Below are 8109 nucleotides of genomic sequence, written 5' to 3'. Positions count from 1 at the left end.
ATTTTTCTTGTTCACTTTACTTGGTTATGTACAAAAATAATTGGATAAATACCTTCTTCTTTTTTTTCTTTTAGTGCTAAGTGAAGAAATTTATAAATATTAAATAACTTATGACAATTTGTAAGATCAAATGACTTTGGTTAAAATTAATTCGACTTTCTCATTATATTTAAAATTTTATTTAAATATGTAATATAATTTTACACCTATATTTTTGTAAATATGGTCTCTACTTAAAGTAATTTTATTAATTATTATGTCTAACTAAATTTAAATTACGCATTTAAATATTTCCAAATATACTTTAAAAATACTTTAATAATGACAATCAAATTTAAAAAACTTTAGACATGATATATATCGACATATTATAAAAATCATAAAATACTTGAACTTTGACCGGATTTTCAGTTATGTCAACTATTGCTATTTGCTAGAAACAACCCAAGAGAGTCACATGTTAATGTCGTAGTCTTACTCCCTTATATTGTGCCAATTTGTGATAATTTACTAATCATTAATTATATTTGTTGTTGAAGTGATCTCTAATAAAGTTATTTTATTAATTATTATACTTAAATAAATTTAAACTACATATTTATATTCTAATATAATTTAAAATATTTCAATAACAACAGTCAAAATTTAAAACACTTTAGACATGATATACATTTATACGATATACAAATCTTAAAAATCATATAATTCGTATGTGTTGATCATAGTAACAACAACCCAATAGAGTCACGTATTAATGTTGTAGTGTTTTGACGCTATTATATTACGTTAATTTGATAACTTGTGATCGAATCATTACTTATAGTATTTGTTGTTAATGTCTGATCAGGATTTTTAAATATTTTAATCACGATAGTCAAAATTCAAAATACTTTAACATGACAGATATCGACACATTATAATAATCATATAATCATTTTGTTCATACGTGTCAATCCTACATATATACTGTTACTACTATCTCACACATTAGACAAAATAGAGTTATTTTATGAAATAAATAAATTATACATTTGCTAACTTTTTTTAGTTTAAATTATTCCTATATTAAAAAAAAAAAAACAATTTAGCCCCTTTCATCAATTTCTCTCCATATTAAAAGGTGTCACATGAATATTTCAATTAATTTTTTCTCTCTAGTTGTTTATAGAGGTGAGTACTAATTATTTCAGTTTTCATTTATCCGGTTCAATTCTTTCAATTTCTTTTTACTATTTTAAATTTTGTAATTTCCACTTTTTAATCTAAATTTTTTATTTTACATTATTTATGTTTCAGTTTCTTTCTTTTTATTTCTCAATCATTACTTCTTGTAATTTTATGTTATGTCACAGATTTTTATTTTTTTATTTCTTCATCTAGAATAACTGATCAACTGCATTACTATTTTAATTTTAAATTTATTTATATATATAAAAAAGGATTAGAGGCATGCTGATGTGGCATGCCTCAAAATGCAGCATTCTTATTTTTCTAATTTTTGGGTTTTTTGAGCTTTTATCACATTATTTTGCATTTTTCACTTTAAAATAAGGCTTTGCAAAATCAAAAATATTCCGTTTTAGTTTCAGCAAAAATATTTAAGAATGGAGACTTTTGCCTTTTCAAGTTCTCCGACGTTCACGGTATTCTTGAGAAACGGTGTGAATGATATTCCAATTTTAATTTTAATCCTGGATAAATTTCAATATTAGGACTTGGATATTATTTGGGTATGCAAAAAATGGAAGGTTTTGTCATGATGTTGATGTGTTTGAAGCAATGCGTGAGAAGAATGTCATGTCTTATAATGCGATGTTGAGTTTGTATTTGGGGATTGGTGATTTTATGAGTGCACGGAAGGTGTTTAATGAAATGGGTGAGAGAAATATTGCGTCTTGGAACGCGATGATTAATGGGTATGCGAAGGTGGGTAGGATGAGGGAAGCGTGTGAGTTGTTTGATGAAATGCCAATGAGAAATGAGGTGTCGTATACGATTATAATTTCGGGTTGTGTTGGGGTAAGTGATCTTTTTAGTGTTCTGTTAGATTTTTCTATTACCCCGATGTTTCTGCTGCGTGATGGTAGAGACTGGACTGCGCCAGAAAAAAAGTAAGCTCGGGTAAGTGATCTTTTTAGGGTTCTGTTAGATTTTTCTATCACCCCGATATTTCTATGGCGTGATGGTAGAGACTTGGACTGCGCCAGAAAGAAAGTAAGCTCCTTTAACATTGTCTCTAAATTAGATTAGATTTGATTAATTCACTGCGTAGGATCTGAAGGCTTGAGTCTGTTTGGGATGATGAAGAACAGTTTGATGATGTGGTTAGATGCCGCTCCAAGTTGTAAGAAAGATGTATATGTTTTTTTTCACTTCATAACAGTTTGATGATGTGGTTATATGCCGCTCTAAGTTGTAAGAAAGCTGTATATGTTTTTTTTTCACTTCATATGTATAATGATATTGGCAAATGTCTGATCTCAGGTAGTTGGAGTCCTTTGGTATTTGATGACAGTGCAAAGACAAAATGACTGCTAGACCAAAGCATGTAAGGGTATTAAAAAATGTGTGTTGGACAACTTATGTTGTGGAAATCAAGGAAAACTTAACGCACAATTACTAAATTCTTATTATGCTCTCCTGAAATCAAAAGCTGTACACGAGAAGGACTTTTAGTTTGGGATATTTCTTGAGGCTCTTCAGTCTCGAGTTACAGAAAAAAGAAACTTTTGGTCCAAACTCTCCTATTAATTCTGGTGGGGGCTGCGAAATTTAAGGTCTGTAGTCCTGCTTTTGTTTTTCATTATCCTTACATCAATTACTCTATATCAAAGGCCTCAGCTAAACAAATTCTTCTTTTTATGTATCTCAGTTCTCTTGGCCAAAACCTTAAGACAAGCAACTTTGTATGGGAATTTTTTTTCGCCATCCTCATCTGCATCGTTGGACTGATTCTGTTTTCCTTGCTTATTGGCAACATGCAGGTATGCATTGATGGAGAAACTATTCTTATCTTTAAGAGTCTTCAACAGGTCAATTCTATTTTAAAGTAATCATTCTTCTCATACAATGCATTGATAAGAATAGTGTAATTTTAATCTTTTCCTCTTAGTTTAAGAGCTATTAAGAAAGTTTAAATAAATCATTGATTTGAAAAATGCCAAGCTTCAACCCCTTCTATTTTCAAGAGGAAGTTATGATTTCCATTAGCCAAATAAGAGAACGGATGAAACTTTTTTACATTGGAGAATTGAAGTTAACTAACATTGCATTATTTTCTGGCTACAAGAATATTTTCAGTCTATCATAGTAAGAGTAGAAGGGATGAGACTGACAAGACGGGATGCAGAACAATAAATGTCTCACCGCCTGTTTCCTGACAATCTGAAAGAACGGATACGAAGATATAAGGAGTATAAATGGCAACAAACTGGAGGCGTTGATGAAGATTATCTAATGTTTGACCTTCTGAAAGACTTGAGAAGAGACGTAAAGCGTCATCTATGTTGGTCTTTGCTCAAAAGAGTGAGTTCCAATTTTTGTTCTCATCATGACCTTGCTTGTATTTTTGAAACTGTTGATCTTATTTAATCATTAATATACAGGTTCCCGTGTTTGAGAAAATGGATGAACAGTTACTGGATGTATTGTGTGATCGCCTGAAACCAGCTCTTTTATAGAGAATAGCTTCATAATCCAAGAAGGCGATCCAGTGAATGAGATGTTTTTTCTAATGAGAGGTAATTTATTGACTATGACCACCAATGGTGGAAGAACTGGTTTCTTCAACTCTGTATCTCTCAAGGCTAGTGATTATTGTGGAGATGAGCTTCTTACAGGGGCTTTAGACCCCAATGCTTCCTCGACTCTTCCCGCCTCAACTAGAACAGTGTAAGCTGTCATAGACGTTGAAGCTTTTGCTCTCACAACTGATGATCTCAGGTTTGTTGCCACCCAATTTAAATGCCTTCATAGCAAGCAACTTCGGCATACTTTCAGGTATGTACACCAACTCTTCTACAAGTTTTATACTGACATCAATTTTGGAGGAAGTCTTTAACAAAATTTAATGTACTTTGGCCTATTTCAGGTTCTATTCACAGCATTGGAGGACATAGGCAGCCTGCTTTATACAAGCAGCATGGCGCAGACACTGCAGGAACAAACTTGAAAAATCTTTTAGAGAGGAAAAAGATATACTGCAGGCTGCATTGACAAATGAGATGGCAACTTTAACAAGTCTGGGAGCTACTATTTATGCATCAAAGTTTGCTGCTAACACGTTGCATGCCTTGCGGCGCAACCACCCAAGACACTTGGTTTGTAAAGAGAAGGTATTTCTTTCATGTATATATTTTAACTAGTTAATAGTGCCATATCATCTAAAAACATCTCCATTTCAGTGTTATTATGTTGGAACTTTTATTGCATTGCATTTTAATACGTCCCTTTAAACACTGAGCAAGTTAATTTTTCAACTTCTGCTCTGGCTTTCTGTAGATGATATCTTCCTATTGGGTGTTGTTTAAGCAGATACAGGAACTTTGAGAAATTTCATAGACACCTAAAGGACATTTCTAACTACACATTGTATTTGCCTCATAAGATGATAGTTTCGTCTAGTACAGAAGATGCATTCGTTCATCAGCATTTCATTCAGCTTGACAAATATGTTCAAGTACAGTTCTGTACTGCTTTTATATTTATTTGTAATATTTAGGCTTTCTGGTTGCTTTAAATGTTTTCTCTTAAACATGATCTCTTGACAATTGCTAATGCGGCCGACCAACATGAAGTGTGGGATTTTCTCAGTGCCTTTTCCAAGGTACATATTCCTTGAAGTTTGTTAGGTATTTTACCATCATTCATATAGATTTAGGCTGTTCCAACCCACACTAATACCTGTTTTTGTCTATGAAGAACTACTTCTTTGGAAAATCATCTTCAGTGATGAGAACGATGGTAGGTACTTCACTTCTTTCAACTAACATGTTTGTGTTATTTATTTATGTGATGAATCTGGTGTTTCCATTGGATATTTTTACATCTGTATACTCTTATACATAGAAAGTGGTAAGGGTAATCCTGTTGATGATTGCAATAATAAATCTCCATTGAAGGCTAGAATAACTTGTACTAAATTCCTTCACATAGGATGCAGTGTGGATATCTGATTCCTACTTCAGATAACACTACATTCTTGAAGTGAGTTGGGGAGTCCACTTTGCTAATCTATAAAACTAAATTTGAACAGAGTATTGTACTTATTAAATGACAATGTGAGGCAAAACATGTGTTGCTTTTTTCTCTGTATATAATCTGCAGTCATGAGCTAATACTCATATGAGTTATCATGTCACATATCAAGCTTTCTTTTCTTCTGAATCATGTCTTGGAAATTTTAACCTTAGGGCATTCCATTCCTATTTTCCTCTTTTTTTGCCCGGATGAAGTAGTTTACTTACCACTTTTCAAATAAAAGATAAAGAGAAAAAATTTAAGAAGACAGAGAAAAGAAAAGCAATTTATTCATCACTTATCCTGGCTTAACACATGCTTACTGGATTCTTCTTTTAGGGTAAAAGTGCACTTGAGTTTTGTAGTGTTGGAGATGATTCCTTCCTAATACTGTGGGATGCAAGAAACTAGGAAACTGTTATAAAATTGCTTGAGCTGTCTAATGTTTGTCCTAACTTGGGCTCCGTTGTATGCAACCGAAAAATGTGCATGTTCTTATGTTATTTCTGATGTCATCACTGTTTGTTGGGATACTAGGAAATTTAGGTTGAAGCCTTATAGGCTCATGTTTTACCATGAATTCTGTAAATAGGCTCATATTTTACCATGAATTCTGTAAAACTAAGTTATAAATAATCAAATCTGAATACCTGCAGGTTCTGTATTTATGGGATAGTAGACACCTGAGTGTATAGGAGATTATGCAAGTTGAACTAACCATGTTCTTTCGACTTATGGGGCTTCTTGAATAAGCTGATAAGACGAAGCTTAGTTGAAGTGTTAAGTATATTTTGGGAAAAAGTTTTTGAATGTAATATTCGTGATCTACTTCGGGATCTTGCCGTAAAAAAGGCATTGAAGTTACTTTCTTGACATTTATGATCCAAGAAAGCACTCCATATCCTCCTTTTGTCTCAGACATGCCATTCTTGGGTAAGCACAAAGGTACCTCTCACTAGATCTTTCTAACTTGAAGTTAAGGTCAATTCTGTCCTTTGATCCAGAGAGCAATTATACCTAAAGTTAAGGTCAATTCTGCTATTGAATGTCTCATCCTTCACTGAGTTGCATGTGTCAAATAATGTTCTTGAAATATTTTTATTTGTTACCGAGTCAAATGCATACTGGTTTTGCATCTGATATTAGCAAAGTTGTTCCCATTGGTTGTTGCATGAAAAATAGGAACATTGCTGTCAGGATAGAGTAATAATCAAAATTTATCAGGTCTAAGTGGTCGTAATGTTAGAATGCATGCCATCTTAATCAAGATTATCTTATACTTTTGATAGTTTATAGTTAGACTGCAAAAATTTGAGAAAGGTGGTTCAGCTGCAGAGATTATATGGATTTGATTAATTACTGAACTGTACTTTTTCCCTAAGCAAGTAATCAGAACCTTGCTAACCGTGGTTGTCTCTAGGAGTCTAGGTCACTGATTAGGTGTTGTCTGTGACTATGTCAAACCTTTATGTTGGAGCACTTATGATTTTAATTCATTGTGCTTTATGAGTGGCAAAATTAGCCCTTAAAAATATGATCGCCCATTTATTAACTCAACCTATTTTAACCCACCTGATTTAGCTAATCTAAAAGTTAAAAATTGGCTGATATGTAGCCCAAATTATTTCATGAGCTTAAATGAAAAAGTGGAAATTCGTGTAGTTGATCCTAACTTATTTGGGACTGTTGTATAAGAGAACAAAGAAATTACAATTTGGTAACAGTTGGGTGGATTGAGATATGACCCACTGTTTAACCCATTTGACTCAACTCATTTCCATAGAAGTAACCTTTGAATGGGTTATTGGACCGCCCATTTATTAACATAACCCATTTTTACCCGTCCAAACTCAATTCCACCCTTTCATTCGACACCCCTAATGTGTGTGCTTTACTTCACGTCTTGAATTCACTCATCTTCTTTGGTATTTGATTTAGGTTAACCTGTGTTGAAGAGCTTGCTAGGGCTACCATTAAGAATTTAACTCAGTGGAATGGTAGAGCACAATAAAGCATTTGCTACTGCTAAATCTAATGAAGAACAAGAAAAAACCGTGGGTGCATTCTCCAGGTTTTATCAAAATTTTCTTAAATTGCTACTTAATGTGCACTATTAGATGGAAGCAACATGGTTGTGACATCCCAAGGTTTGAAGGGATGAAAATGCTGAAGATGCTGAGGGGAAGTTTGTAATGCTTCTTTAAGGTTTTTGGGACAGACAATGGTTGCGGATTGAACATGGGACTATTTAATTGACGATGACTATATATCTCTTTGCTATTTTTATTATTTTTCTTTATACGAAGTTTTAGGACAACCATAAAATAAATAAATCTAAAGAAAATATAAAATTGATTGAAGAAAATAATCAAATTTTTATCACTGCGCGAAGCGCGACCAATTTTCCTAGTTAAAATAGAATTTTATTGTTGAAGTATTTCACAAATTATGCTTAAAAATTATTTAAATATATAGTTTAATTTAAATTTAACATAATAATTAAAAGATAATTAATGAGAGGTCATTTTAGTAATAATGATTCATAATTTATCAAATCGGCATAACATAAAGGCGAAAGACTTGTACGATCAACACTTATGTCTCACTCTTTTTGGTTCAACACATATGAAGTATGAACTATATGATTTGTTTAATATATCGACATTTACAACGTCTAAAGTGTATGAGTTGTAGTTATTGAAATATCTCTCAAATTATGTGTAAAAATTACTTCAATATATAATTGAATTTTATTTAAATATACTAATTAACAAGTAATCAATTAGAGGTTAATTTAATAATATATATAAGTATCGATCTGCAATTTATCAACTCAACGTAACATAATGACGAAAGACTTGTATGGTCAAT

General features: G+C 32.3%; 1 pseudogene; it reads left to right on the top strand.

Moving 5' to 3' along the window:
* The first annotated feature begins 1478 nt into the window (after positions 1-1478).
* LOC107878789 lies at positions 1479-7540 on the top strand (annotated as a pseudogene).
* Positions 7541-8109: the final 569 nt, after the last annotated feature.

The sequence above is a fragment of the Capsicum annuum genome, chromosome 1 (genome assembly GCF_002878395.1).
Source record: "Capsicum annuum cultivar UCD-10X-F1 chromosome 1, UCD10Xv1.1, whole genome shotgun sequence".
In the NCBI taxonomy this organism is placed as follows: Eukaryota; Viridiplantae; Streptophyta; class Magnoliopsida; order Solanales; family Solanaceae; genus Capsicum; species Capsicum annuum.
Note: the sequence above shows the minus strand (reverse complement) of the source record. Positions and strands in the feature narration are given on the sequence as shown.